We start from the raw sequence: 15,000 nt of genomic DNA, 5'->3' as shown, positions 1-15,000 counted from the left end.
TTTCCTTATATCAGCTTCTTCATCGCCTCCTTTTATCATCCCTTCCATCCTTTTGCTCTTTCCTGCCTGTATTACCATTTCCCATGCCCTTCATTCCTTGTGTCCTGCCATTCCTCAGCACCAATTTCTTCCCTGGTATTGACTCCCTTTTCTTTTCCACTACCATCTCCCTCATTCACCCCTTCCTCTTTTGGCATCGCCTCTTACTCAACACCTATTTTCGCTTGTCCTACCCTCGTCTTTTCTACCATCACGTTACCAATCATTCTGTCCCTACTACCTGGAAATGCAACACCTGTTTTTCGTTCATCTTTACCTTACCTGCCATTTCTTTCACTACCTTCCCGTCCTTACCATCCCCTTACATCACAACCATTGTTTCCCCAACTATTGCCCCTCTCCTGCCTTTGCCATCCTCACCTGCACCTGCCCCATACCCTCTTTTACCGTCTCTACCTTTATCCTCCTTACGTACATCTCTTCCTCTCACTTTCTCTGTATCCTTTATTTTATCATCCTTCGACCTCTTCCCGTAACCCTCCCTCTCCCCCCTTCCCCTCCCCTCCGCTACTCCTTCCCCATCAATAAAAAGGCGGTGAGGTGGATCTCGACGACATTCCCACCACTAAATAGCACGCCAAACGAAGGAAAAGCGAGAGGAGGGAGGAGAGGCCTTGTGCCAGCACGCGACACGATGCGAGGGTAACGCTGTGTAGTGGTGGTAAGGGCAGTGTGGTGATGGTGGTGGTTGAGGTTAGGACAGTGTAATGGTGGTGTTGGTTGATAATAACGATAATGACGATGATGATGATGAATAATGGTAGTAGTGATGGGCGGCGGTGATGGTGGTGGTGACTTGCATAAACCATTTTAATTGGTGAAGATAATGAGTAAAAGAAAAATGTATGTAATGCACGACTGCAGCATCTTACCTCCTCCCCCTCCTACTCCTCTACTCTTTCCCCTCAGTCATTTGTTGCAAAGGAAACCACACACGCATGTGTACCTATCGGACAGGTAATCTCGGTCACTGTCACACACACACACACACACACACACACACACACACACACACACAATATATAGATATATATATATATATATATATATATATATATATATATATATATATATATATATATATATATATATATATATAGACATTTATATATATAGATATAGATATATATATATATATATATATAGATATAGAGAGATAGAGAGAGAGAGAGAGAGAGAGAGAGAGAGAGAGAGAGAGAGAGAGAGAGAGAGAGAGAGAGAGAGAGAGAGAGATGAAATGGAACTCAAAGGCAATTCACCTTCTATTCCCTGCACTACTGTCGTCCCTTTACCTGTTCCTTTTTACCTGGCCGCGGGCGTTAACGAGGTGTTCGACAAGGTGACCTGCCGCCCCTGAACGCCTGAGGGAGGCCACTGATTTAACCATTACTCAAAATGTGGTAAATCAAAGATGTGAATCAGGAAATTTTATAGTACGAGGAAAGTGACAATAAGTAAGACGACAAAATCTTACGATTGAAAAAAATATTGAAAATATTTAAGTAAATGAAATCGAAAATTATTAGTATCTGATTCACAAAGGCAAAGAAAAGTCGGAGCGTGGCAGGTACAGAGCCGTGAAAACTGTTTTATGTAAGGTTTGCTGTAAAGGCTAATGGACCGAAAGGGGAAAGAGAAACATGTGTCAGAATAAAAGTGAGGACGAGGGAGATTAACGAGTTGAATCATGAGCAGAGGGAAGGGAAGGTTCAGCGAAGGGGATGAGGAAAGGTGGTCGACAATATTGAAGTAAAAAAATAAAAAGAAACGTTCCTCTGTGTTTGTGTGTTTGTGTGTGTGTGTGTGTGTGTGTGTGTGTGTGTGTGTGTGTGTGTGTGTGTGTGATCATAAAATGAGGCAAAAATTTTAAAATATACGAAAATGGTATGAAAACGTCAATTAGTTTGCTGTGCTTGCCATTCTTCCTCTCTCTCTCTCTCTCTCTCTCTCTCTCTCTCTCTCTCCTCCTCCCCCCTTACCTATTGTGGAATAAATGCAATACACCCAGCCAGGTATACACATTTTCACTAAACTGTCCAATTCAAGTTTCACATAAATGAAATTTGCATCGTCTCACTTCTCAAAATAAAATTCACCGAGGAAGGTGGCTGAGGTTAAGACTAAAAAAAATATAACGTCCTGCTGATAACTGGATTCAAATCCCGCCCGCTGCCACATGCTAAGTTTCAGTCATCGCCGAGTGGCAGAAAAGTATTCACATACTGCCCTGATGGTCACCTATCAACCCAGACTCTAAACTACCTTTTTAAAGAGAATCATGAATGAGCTCTGAGGGGACAGCATGAGTAGGGTTGTAAAACTCCCGGGAATTTTGAACTGGGAAACTTTCCATGGGAATATTCGGGAATTTTGAGAACTAAAAAAAAATTACAAGTTTGCCTCTTGAGCTCTTCTCTGTATAATGTTTCCGGCTGGAGTCACAATGGAGTGGGTAATGAGAGGCACACTGAGCCCCCCTGGTAAGCCTGTGCTTATGTGAACAAGATGGGGCTGGACTAGTAACAAGAGTCCCTTGATAGAGAGTACCGACATAGGCTGCCCTGTGTATAAGGCTGCTGGGCGCCATTATAGGCCCCTCGAGCACCCCGCCAACTTTGAACTGAGGTATCAAAAACATTATTTTCTTAATTTTGGAGCGGATACGGCTGCTTTTTAATGAAGCAATGCCTTGCTGCCTGACTTCCGGCTGTAGTAACAGGCCGGAGAGGGGATACAAAGTTTATAAAATTCCTGGAAGTCCGCTGAGAAGACAGAGTTGTGCTAACAAAGTCAGTCTTCTTGGGAGGAAACCATCTCGTTGATCAGGTTTATGCCAGATATGCAGTGTGTGTGTTTTGCTACAATAACTGCCCTCCCTTTGTACTGTTTATGGAGATTATTGTGAGAGAGATAATGCTACAAGGGCTGAAACAATCGTTCACCTCACTAACATCAGAGGGCCAGACATCGTTGCTGATGAGGGAAGCTGCAACATGTCGCCCATATAGCCAATACTATATGATGTGATATCTTCCACAGGGCTTTAGACTTATAATGGATATTTCACAGTCTCATAATGTTCAGTCTCACGGACTGGACGTGTTACAAGATTTTGGATGAAAATAATAATGTTACTTCAGGCATGCCATACATCTTGGTAAAACTCCAGAATCACACCCAGCTCACTCAGATGGTTAAAACATTATTTTTTTTAAATATATTTACTCAGCATCACTCTGATACCGGTTTTCATTATTATTACTCGTTTCTGAGATTTTAACATGCGGAAAAAGTTAATGTTTTAGCGGTGATAGGTTATACATACTATGTGCTCACGTGATGGCTCTTCAGCTAGAAACTCCTCTTGGTAGAGCTACAAGTCCCTCTTTATTTAATATCCTGATGTATAAGGTTGCACATTCTTCATTTCCATTGGCAACAATGTTATTATAATATGATGAAGACATTTTTCTACAATATTATCTGAAACTATTTTGACCCTCAAGCAAAATGAAATATGTTTAGATAGCCTTAGTATTTTATTGTATTATTTTTTCATCAACAATAAGCATTTCAATATTCATTAAATTCAGTGTTATTGAACTATAATCACTGATGAATTATCTTCACAATTTCTTGAAATTGCACAGTAGGCTACATTTATTGCAATAGCTACATCCTAGTGTGTGTGTGTGTGTGTGTGTGTGTGTGTGTGTGTGTGTAACAAAAGAGAGCAGCACGGCGAGTAATGGAGTCAGTGTCCCCTTCCAACCCCCCGTCATTACTTTGTACTAATTTTCTCTTCATCGGCTAAAGTTTACTGCAAGCAAGTAAAAGAAAGGAAATGAAGTGCCTTGGCGTTGATGGAGCTTTGGTGGTGTGTTAACAACATAGCCTGTGACAAGTATATTAGTAGGGGAGGCGGTGGCTGAACGGATAGCGACACGGCCCCGCGTTCAGGAGGACGCGAGTTCAATCCCCGACCGGTGCCACCAAGCTAGGATTTTTCAACCGCAGCCGAGTGGCTTAAAACTACCCACAGGCTGTCCAGAAGACCACCTATCAACCCGGACTCTAGATTCTAGGATTAAAGATGAGCTCCGGGAGGGCAGCATGAGCCAATGCAAGATGGCGCCACTAAAAAAAAAAAACACTCGCCTGCGCCAGAACGAGCTGGGCCGACCATCAGGCCCCACCGGGAAGAAGCCTTGAACCGACCATCAGGATCCACCGGGAAGAAGCCTACTGGCGCAATAGGCCATGACGTAAAAAAAAAAAAGAAAAAATGGGTCGAACAGTATACGACGTTTAGGAGAAGGGATTTGTGGGTAAGAGAAAGACTTCCTCAACTACTGGCGATAATGTTCTACAAAGATGAGTATTCAAAAGCACCTTTCCACTTCTGACCTTCTATCTGATCGCCAGTATGGGTTCCGCAAGGGGCGTTCTACTGGTGATCTCCTAGCCTTCTTAACTGACTCTTGGTCATCCTCTCTTAGCCGTTTCGGTGAAACCTTTGCTATTGCACTGGACATATCAATAGCTTTTGATAGGGTCTGGCACAAATCTTTGCTTTCCAAACTACCCTCCTACGGTTTATGTCCTTGTCCCTGTACCTTTATCTCCAGTTTCCTTTCTGACCGTTATATTTCTGTTGTGGTAGACGGTCACTGTTCTTCCCCTAAATCAGTTAACAGTAGTGTCCCACAGGGTTCTGTCCTATCTCCCACTCTTTTTCTGTTGTTCATTGATGATCTTCTTTCCAAAACGAACTGTCCTATCCATTCCTACGCCGGTGATTCCACTCTGCATTACTCAACTTCTTTTAATAGAAGACCCACCCTACAGGAACTTAACGACTCAAGGCTGGAGGCTGCAGAACGCTTAGCCTCAGACCTTACTATTATTTCCGATTGGGGCAAGAGGAACCTGGTGTCCTTCAACGCCTCAAAAACACAGTTTCTCCACCTATCCACTTGACACAATCTTCCAAACAACTATCCCCTATTCTTTGACAACACCCAGCTATCACCTTCCTCAACACTAAACATCCTCGGTCTATCCTTAACTCAAAATCTCAACTGGAAACTTCATATCTCATCTCTTACTAAATCAGCTTCCTCGAGGCTGGGCGTTCTGTACCATCTCCGCCAGTTCTTCTCCCCCGCACAGTTGCTGTCCATATACAGGGGCCTTATCCGCCCTCGTATGGAATATGCATCTCATGTGTTGGGGGGGCTCCACTCACACAGCTCTTCTGGACAGAGTGGAGGCTAAGGCTCTTCGTCTCATCAGCTCTCCTCCTCATACTGATAGTCTTCTACCTCTTAAACTCCGCCGCAATGTTGCCTCTCTTTCTGTCTTCTATCGATATTTCCACGCTGACTGCTCTTCTGAACTTGCTAACTGCATATCTCCCCCCCTCCCGCGGCCCCGCTGCACTCGACTTTCTACTAATGCTCATCCCTATACTGTCCAAATCCCTTATGCAAGAGTTAACCAGCATCTTCACTCTTTCATCCCTCACGCTGGTAAACTCTGCAACAATCTTCCTTCATCTGTATTTCCTCCTGCCTACAACTTGAACTCTTTCAAGAGGAGGGTATCAGGACATCTCTCCTCTCGTATTTGACCTTGCTTTCGGCCACCTCTTTTGTTTCTTTTTTAGGAGCAGCGAGTAGCGGGCTTTTTTTTATTATTGTTTTCTCTTTTTGTGTGCCCTTGAGCTGCCTCCTTTATTGTAAAAAAAAAAAAAAATTGGTAAATCCATCCATCACAGCAGCAGCACTCAAAAGAAGCACCAAGACTAGTGTGAAGTCTCTCAGTACCCTCTGAGAGCTGCCGCCTCTCAAGGTCGTCAGCAGCCCGTCGTGACATGCGCCTATATCACAGGCTACGTGGGTTACTGAGTGCCCAAACTGAGACAGTGGCTGATTGTACAGCTAATAGTACTGTCCTGTCACTTTTTTTACGGTACATTCTGACGGCTGGTGACCAAATCATGGTAAATTATGAGGGCGTAATGGTGGGTTGGCGACACTTGTTGGTGCAGACACAAACTGTCTTATTGATTTTCCCAGAGATCAGTGGCTGCTGGTTGTTAGGGGAAGGTGTGCAGGTCTGACGCAAGTGTGCTCAGTTTCAGTGGACGACCCGTATGGCTGTGGAACAGAAACAGAAGAGAGACCGTGTGCGAGTGTTTGAAAAGGGCGGCGAATAACAGGGCCAATAATGGCGTCCAAATCCTAGGTTGTCGGTACTGTCTATAATATCAAGGGACTCTACAGGGGCAGTGAATATTGGGCTTTTTTTTTTATTTGTTATCTTTTTTTTATGCACTTAAACTGACTCCTCTGCTGAAAAAAAAAAATGAGGTCAATGGACATGTTCAGTAAAGATGATTCATGTACAATGCTGATTTAACTAAAGTTCAAGACTGTTGTCTCAAGACTTTCATGAAGATTATATGCGTTGTTTAATTACAGTATTATCCATTGCCTGCTCGACACACACACACACACACACACACACACACACACACACACACACACACGCGTCATTGATTAACCTTCAATACCTCTTTGAACCTGTCATATGAGCTGACGCCTTGCCTCGGGCCGAGACGGAAGGAGGCGCAATAATAGACTAAGGAGAGAGAGAGAGAGAGAGAGAGAGAGAGAGAGAGAGAGAGAGAGAGAGAGAGAGAGAGAGAGAGAGAGAGAGAGAGAGAGAGAGAGAGAGAGAGAGAGAGAGAGAGAGACCTACTTTCTTTTGTATGTATCTACGCCTCATCAGCAACGACTTTTCTTCTGTTGTTTCCTCGTGATGGCGTAGTTACCCTTGTCAGGCTCCTGTTTCCTTTTTTTCAGTAATTTTCATTTATACTTTTAACACACCGGTCCTCTCATTGGCTCTTATGTTTGTGGTATTTACTTATTTTTTTAATGTGATCGATACGACGACACACCGGATCATATATTTAGTTAACGGTGAGCGAGGTGAGGTGACATTTTTAACCATTATTGTGTCGCTGTAATATCTTTTTCTTTTGTCTTCTGAATGTAAGCTACAGCCACCTCATTTTTCTCTTTACCTGTTCAAATATGTTCAGGTAGTTAGCGCTGACATATGTGTGGGTGATGCAACCATTAACTTTAAGCGTACATTTTTGCCTGGGTTAAAGTTGCCTCTAAAAAAACCTCACCATCCGTCCTGTTTAACTCTTGCCCTGGCGTGCGTTGGGCTGAGAGGTGGCCGGAAGTGGGCGGGAGACATTTTTTTTTTTTTTGTTGTTGTTGTTGTCATTGGTGGTGGTTGGTTGGGGAGGTGAGAGAATGGTGGTGGTGGTGTTTTTATTTTTACCTTTTTTGTTATTGGCGGAAGTGGTGGTTTCGATTCGTAGTGTGTTGGTGGTGTTGGTGGCGGTGGTGATGGCAACGGTGATGGTGGTGTTGTCGGCAATGTTGGGGACGCCTGGTGGTGATGGCAGGGCTGGTGGGTATTGTGGGTGCAGGTGATGACGAAGGGACGTTTTTTCGTTGTATTTTTCGTCCCTTTTTTCATCGGTCTTCCATATTTCTTGCATCGTGGGTTTGCGCGTTTGTCAGACCATTTTTTTTCTTATTTTTCCTTCACTTGTTTTATTATCTCTCTCTCTCTCTCTCTCTCTCTCTCTCTCTCTCTCTCTCTCTCTCTCTCTCTCGCTGTGTGTGTGCGTGTGTGTGTGTCCTTAGAGTTTAGGCAATGTCACTCGTCTCGGTGGTGTCTTCCGTGATACAACAAAAATGCGTGAATTTTTTTTTCAGTTTGCATGTTAATGAGAATCACTTTGATGTACTTTGGTGTGCCACGTGTTTTGGTCATAACGTTGCTGTATTAAAGTAGGTTTCGTCAGGTTATGTAATTTCGAGCGCTTACTTTAATGCTGCAGGCTAATTCTGCCACTTCTTGCGAACACACAGTGTGTAGCCCTATAGTCTCTTTTTGGCTTTGTTGTATGTGCGTGTGTAATGTCTTACTGTCCGACAAAAGGGAAGAGAAGGAAGGAAGGAAGAAAGAAAGGACGGTAAAGGTAGGAGTTAGGAACAGACAAGACTTTTCTTCATGGTGTTTACTCTCACTAAGGTTTCTTTGGCCTTTTGCAATACCTTGGCTGAAAGTGTCCACACCTAGGTTTCCCCAGGCACACCGTATGACCAGTCATTTCGTGCGCGTTGATATATATATATATATATATATATATATATATATATATATATATATATATATATATATATATATATATATATATATATATATATTATTTTTTTACGTGCCAGCCTATAGCGCCGGTAGGCTTTCTTGAGGGGCCTGGGCTGTAGTCGGCCCAGCCCGTCATGGCGCAGGTAAGTGTTTTAAAGTGGCGCCATCTTTTCTTGGCTCATGCTGCCCCCCGAGCTCGTTCTTGATTCCCTTAGATGATTTCCTCTAGAGTCCGGGTTGATGGGTGGTCTTCAGGACAGCATGTGGGTAGTCTTAAGCCACTCGGCGGTGACTGAAAAATCCCAGGTGGTAGCGGCGGATTCGAACCCGCATCCTCCATCACGCGCTGAATGCTGGGCTCGCACGGTAACCACTCACCCACCGCCATCCCCAAATGGATAGGCTTGTAGCCTTTGCCCCTGAACACAGGATACGCTCTATAGTGTTCTTATTCTTTGTCTTGAGAGGTTTTCTCTATGTTCATATAGGATCGGTGTTGAGGGGTTGTAGCTCGGGGTTTAGGCCGGATGCCCTTCCTTAACCCGTTGGCCTCGGCTATGGGAAACCCGAGAAGTGGCCGAGAAACGTCAACATTACACTGCATTTTCAGACTAAGAAAAGAGCATGGAACGTATATCAGAGTACTCCTCTCATAACCGTAAAGCCGTTAGAAATATTTACTTTTACTCAAACTCCATTATTTTTGGGTGAGTTTTTTTACAAAATAAACAGTCTCGTGACGCGTGGCATCTAGGCGAGAGTCGCTTGTTGTCTGCTTTAGATAATTTGACAAGTAATTACTGTATGGATAGCTAATTCAGTCTGCCATGAACTTACAGCACCACCTATGACAAATAAGCCCACCTCATGATCACTCACCCACCACAATGACCCAGGACATGCATGGTGCGTTGCTGTATGCCGCCACCGCCTACAATTAGCTGGAATTAGGGGTTTTGAGCCGAGCCCCAAACGTTGTCCGCCGTTTCAGCGGACCGACTCGCGGGAGACGCAAACGGGGTCCGCCGAAGCTGCCGGGTTAAGTTACACGGCGGCACTGGGATTCGAACCACCTTGCCGTGGCTCTTCACTTCCATGATTTGGCGCTCTAACCCACTGAAAACGTTCCCGAAATATACGGTGTGCACTGTATCGGCTTAAATGATTTCCATTTCATGGCTTCCCTAAACAAATCATGTGATCCTTTAGTCAAAAATGGTTAATGGGTCACGTAGGTTTTGTGCTGTATATCCGAGTACACGGTGCGCTCTACAACACTTATTCGTAACAGTGTCCATTTCAAAGCCCTGGGGCGTTGACTTCTAATTTTTTACAATGTTTTGGCAATAACCTTAGTCTCCGTGCCTCGGCTTCCCCAGGTACACTGCTTAATCAACCAGGTCGCATAGATGAAAGCATAACTAGGTAGCCTTGCATGTTATCTGTACCCTTGTACAACATCTCTTTTATGCTGCAGTTCTCAACGTTCTCAACGGGGAGGCGGTGGCTGAACAGATAGCGAGACGGCCCCGCGTTCAGGTGGTCGCGAGTTCAATCCCCGACCGGTGTCACCAAGCTGGGATTTTTCAGCCGCCGCCGAGTGGCTTAAAACTACCCACATGCTGTCCAGAAGACCACCTATCAACCCGGACTCTAGATTCTGGGATTAAAGATGAGCTCCGGGAGGGCAGCATGAGCCAATGCAAGATGGCGCCACTATAAACACTCGCCTGCGCCAGAACGGGCTGGGCCGACCATCAAGCCCCACCGGGAAGAAGCCTTGGACCGACCATCAGGATCCACCGGGAAGAAGCCTAACGGCGCAATAGGCCAAGACGTAAAAAAAAAAAAAAAAAAAAACGGTAGCAACGACGGGCAAAATGTGTGGTTATACCGCGTACCAGCGGCGGGCCAAATTTTTGGCTTGACATAAACTCCCCAATATAAAGGATGCACCAAATGATTATAAATGCGTTGATATCAATTATATAATGATTTGCGTGAGTGATGATTTTTTTATCAATTCGTTTTAAGAAACATGATTCTCGCAGCTACCGGGTTAAGCTTCTCCCGGTATACTGGGTATGTAGGATGTACAGGTGGACACGTGTCAGCCTGTTTGTTACCTGCAGTCACGAGTGTACCATTGTTTCCACACCTCGGCTCACCCCAGGTATATCGTGTATCAGCCAGTCCGTGGAAATTAATGTGTCAGTTAGTGGGCCGGCCCTTGTGTTTCTCCCGAAGACATTGAGCCTTGCTCCCCGATTTATTTTTTTTCCAAGCTAGCCTACTCGTGCCACTGTATTCTTCGTGGGCTCTGAAAGGGAGGCGAAGAACGAAACTATTTTTCGCTTTATTTTCAGCGCGCCGGAAGGGTTTAGGGTGCTCCGTGAAACTTATTATGGGTCACTGTTTTTTGCCCCGCGTTTACGACGGTGCCAAAACCTGACCCCTGCACACACGCACGCCGGCACGCATGCACTCGCACGCGCGTGCATGTGTGCGTGCGTGTACTACCAACCGTCCGTTGTTTGGATTGCGGAATATACCACGTTTAGCCTGTCGCCTTAGGTGTTCATCACATTTCAAGACAAGACTTCTGTCCCTCACTGTTCATAAGCCAATCTTATACCCAGTCACCACCTGTGACCAAGCGTTTGGAGCTCCGCCATCCAGCCTCTGCTTCATTGTTAAAGCCAGAAAACGGAAAGCCTCGTTACAAAAACTCTTACGCTGCACCTCTTAGATTAAGCTGTCGCTGCTCGGAATATATTGGCATTGCAATGGCGGACGCCAAGAAGAATCTCGAGGTGCAAGAATACTGTGTTCCATCTCGAGAGGTTGAAGGACTGAAATTTGGTCAGAAGTATGCAGTGACAATCTCAAATCGGTCTAGTGTGCTTAGTACTCCTGAGGACTCGGTAGAACTTGCCTTCAGAAGTGAGACCCATCGAGCTGCAAAGGAGTGCATTAGAGAGCCCCGAAATCTAGGAGTGGATTTGCCTCGGCGGAGGCGCTGGAGAATATTGAGTAGAGTCGCGCTGCCTTACTTGCTGGGAATCGTAGCCAAGATAGGGCTCTGTAGCGTATAACCACAGATCTCCTGAGGAGAGACAAGGAGAGGTATGTCAAAGGTCTCACTGAGCAGAGGGAGTCGAGGGCTACTTAAATGCGGATGATCTCCGCCCTGCTTACCGAGCCCTGAAGAATCCCTGCTCCATGCCTCCCTCTCAGGTGAGCGCAATCCGAACATCTGATGGCTGCCACGGATCGGACGGATGGGAAGAGGGCTCGTTGGACTGAGTACATTGAGCAGTTATACACAGCGTACCTTCTGAGTGGGCAGCTTCCAGTTGCTGGGTTGCAGGTGGTGGATGCTGATCCACCCATCGACGAAAGCCCACCCTCTCCTGACGAGGTCAGAGAGACTGTGGCAAAGTTGATAAGTGGAAAAGCACCTGGTATCTGTAGCATCAGTACGAAGTTGCTCAAAGCTGGGGGCGAGGCAATGACCCGCGGGTTGCATGCTGCCATGACGTCCATATGATAGTCTTTTATCACTCCTCCTGACTGGAAAAGGGGTTGAATGTCCCTATCTGGAAAGGCAAAGGAGACCGTCAGGACTGCAACAACTACCGTGGTATTACACTACTCAGTGTGCCAGGCAAGGTGATTACCCATCTATTGCTGACGCGAATTTGCAGCCAGCAGCTGAAGCTGCAGAGACGACGACTTGAATTTCGCCAGGGGATGCTTGTAGCCTTTGTTGGTCTAAAGAAGGCGTTTGACTCAGTGCATCGCGAGGCACTCTGGAATCTTCTGCGAATCCGTGGTATTCCTGCAAGGACTATTGGTTTGCTGACTGGCCTGTATTTTGGTACTGATAGTTCTGTGAAATGTGTGGGGGGGCCTTCTTCCCCGTGAATGCGGGTACTAGACAAATTTGTGGACCAGAGTCATTGTCGAACATCTATTGGGAATTACCAGGGTCACTGAACTTGTTTTGCCGATGATGTAGTAATAATTGCGGAGTTGCTGGGGTTTTGGTGATGGTTCTCGAGGTACTGCATGAGGAGACGAAGCCCTTGGGACTTCAGGTCGCCTGGACCAAGACCAAAGTACAGGTGTGTGGAGGCTTGCTAGATGAAACAGTAAAGTCTGTTCATTCGTGTGGCGAGGACATTGAGATCTCGGAAAATTTCATATATCTTGGTAGCTAGTTCAGAATAACGGTGAGTCTCGCCAGGAAGTCTTACGGCGGATTTGCTTGCCCAAAGGTATTATGGACTCGCTCAGCACGAGTATATGGCGTTTTCAATACCTGTGTAGAAGGCCAAAGATCCGTATCTTCAAGTCCATTGTGCTCCCTGTCTTACTCTATGGCTGTGAGACATGGACAGTTAATAGGGATTTTGAAATACGAATTGCTGTCTTTGAATACGTGTCTACACATAATCATGGGATATCGCTGGAGTGACTTTGTGTCAAACCGGCGACTACTCCGTCAGACTGAATCGACATATTACCTGCATAGTCCGTCAACGCCAACTCCGACTATACGGACACGTGGCACGTTACTCAGAAGCCGACCCTACCCATCCGGTTGTCTCTATGGAGACATTCCTGAGTGGAGGAGGCCAAGGGGACGCCCACAAGACTCGTGGCTTGAGATCTTGCCAGGAGGTACTCAGGATGGGAAGGAGGCCTGCATGGAGACTTGCCCGGAGGGACCCCAGGACTTGGCGTCGTAGGGTGGGCGAGGCGACGTGCCTCCCGGCGTTTGCCCCTGTTGATTGCTTGATTGATTGGCGGACGCCGCAGGAGGGGCTGAATTGAAATGAAATACGAGCAGCAGGAGAAACGCCGCCAGTGTTTGTTTGTTTTTTACACGAAAAGGTAAAGTTTAGACGAAATGCTTATAATCGTGATATTGTTTTCCTTCCAGTGTACGACAGCCTTCCACTCACCCTAAAAAGTAACTACTATCAATTTTATATTTTTTTTCACGGTTAAAAGAGACAACGCTCGTCGCCCCGTCCCTATCAGCGGCGCATCGTCCCTTCCACACGTCCTTAATCAGTCCAATGTCCCGCGGCCTCAGTCCTGTTATGAGCCAACACCTGATACCACTTGCCGGCCTCCATACACCGGGGACCGATGCCGCATCCAGCCGAGAGAGAGAGAGAGAGAGAGAGAGAGAGAGAGAGAGAGAGAGAGAGAGAGAGAGAGAGAGAGAGAGAGAGAGAGAGAATATTGAATAAAAAAAAAAGCAAGAATAAAAGACACGGATGACGACGATCGCAGTACAACCCCCGACGAGGACAAACAAAATTAATATTAAAGTGGAGGGCGCGCGGAGCTGGAAAAACTGAGATACACACTTTAAAGGACTGTAGCGCCAGAGACTCACACAGAACAACAAAACAGAAAATATGAAAAAAAAAATGCATGACAGAGTAAAGGGATGAGCAACAGCACGTGATTTATAGAAGGCGCGTGAAAGAGAAAGAAGACACACACACCACTCCCGTAACTCCGATAGCGCTGCGCTGCCAGGCTCCATGGTCCGGCTGGCGGAGGTTCGTCCCTGGTAAGGCGGATTATTCCACTGACAGAGAAGCGGTTACTATCCCCTTCGAGCAAGAGGCATGTGAGAAAATCCTGGCAGTACCCAGAGAACGACTATAAGGAGCTTACTTGGGTCGGGCGGGTACTTGCTGGCGATTGCGAACTCAACTCGTCATCAGGCCGTGGATAGGTGAAGTTTATACACACACACACACACACACACACACACACACACACACACACACACACACACCCCTCCGTGGCGCAACTGTTAGATCGCTGCGCTGCTAGGCCTCACGGTCTGACAGGGCGGCGGTTCGAGCCCGCTCAGGCCAGATTCTTTCCGTTGACTAGGAATGGTTATTCTCCCCCCTTGAGCAAGGGGGATGGGGGGTGTGGTGTGTGAGGTCCTGGCAGTACCCAGAGATTGAAGATAAAGAGCACTCACTCATGTCGGGAGGGTACCTGCTGGCCATTACGAGTTCAACACGTGATCAGGTCGTGGTGAATTACACACACACACACACACACACACACACACACACACACACACACCAAATGATAACTAACCACATAGAAGGAAGGAAAGCGTCGATCTCTTACTGTCACAAGAAGACGCGGTAATGAAACAAAGCAAGTGAAGCAAACCATGACAAAAAAAAAAAGGAACTGAAGACAAAAGAAACCAGCACAAAGAGACGGAAATGAACAAGTCACGTAAACGAAACAAAACAAAGGAAGTGTATGTGAGAGTTATAAACGAACATATCCCAAAACAACACAGTAACACATGTTATGAGAAAGGAAAACGAATCAAAGGAGGTAACGAGACAATAATGGGGGGGAGGAAGTGGAGGAGGAAAACATGAAGATACGCAGAGTGTGTGTGTGTGTGTGTGTGTGTGTGTGTGTGTGTGTGTGTGCATACGTGCGTGTGTGTGTGTGTGTATGTGTGTGTGTGTGTGTGTGTGTGTGTGTGTGTGTGTGTGAATAGGTTTATCTCACAATCAACATGAAAGTCGGCTAACTCATCATTATGTTCACTTCAACATCTTGTGACAATTTCTTATCCTTTTATACTTCTTCTCCGCTCTCATCTTTCCAGGTTATTAGAGGAAACTTTGTGTG

The sequence above is a fragment of the Eriocheir sinensis genome, unplaced genomic scaffold (assembly GCF_024679095.1).
Source record: "Eriocheir sinensis breed Jianghai 21 unplaced genomic scaffold, ASM2467909v1 Scaffold73, whole genome shotgun sequence".
NCBI classification, from domain to species: domain Eukaryota; kingdom Metazoa; phylum Arthropoda; class Malacostraca; order Decapoda; family Varunidae; genus Eriocheir; species Eriocheir sinensis.
Note: the sequence above shows the minus strand (reverse complement) of the source record.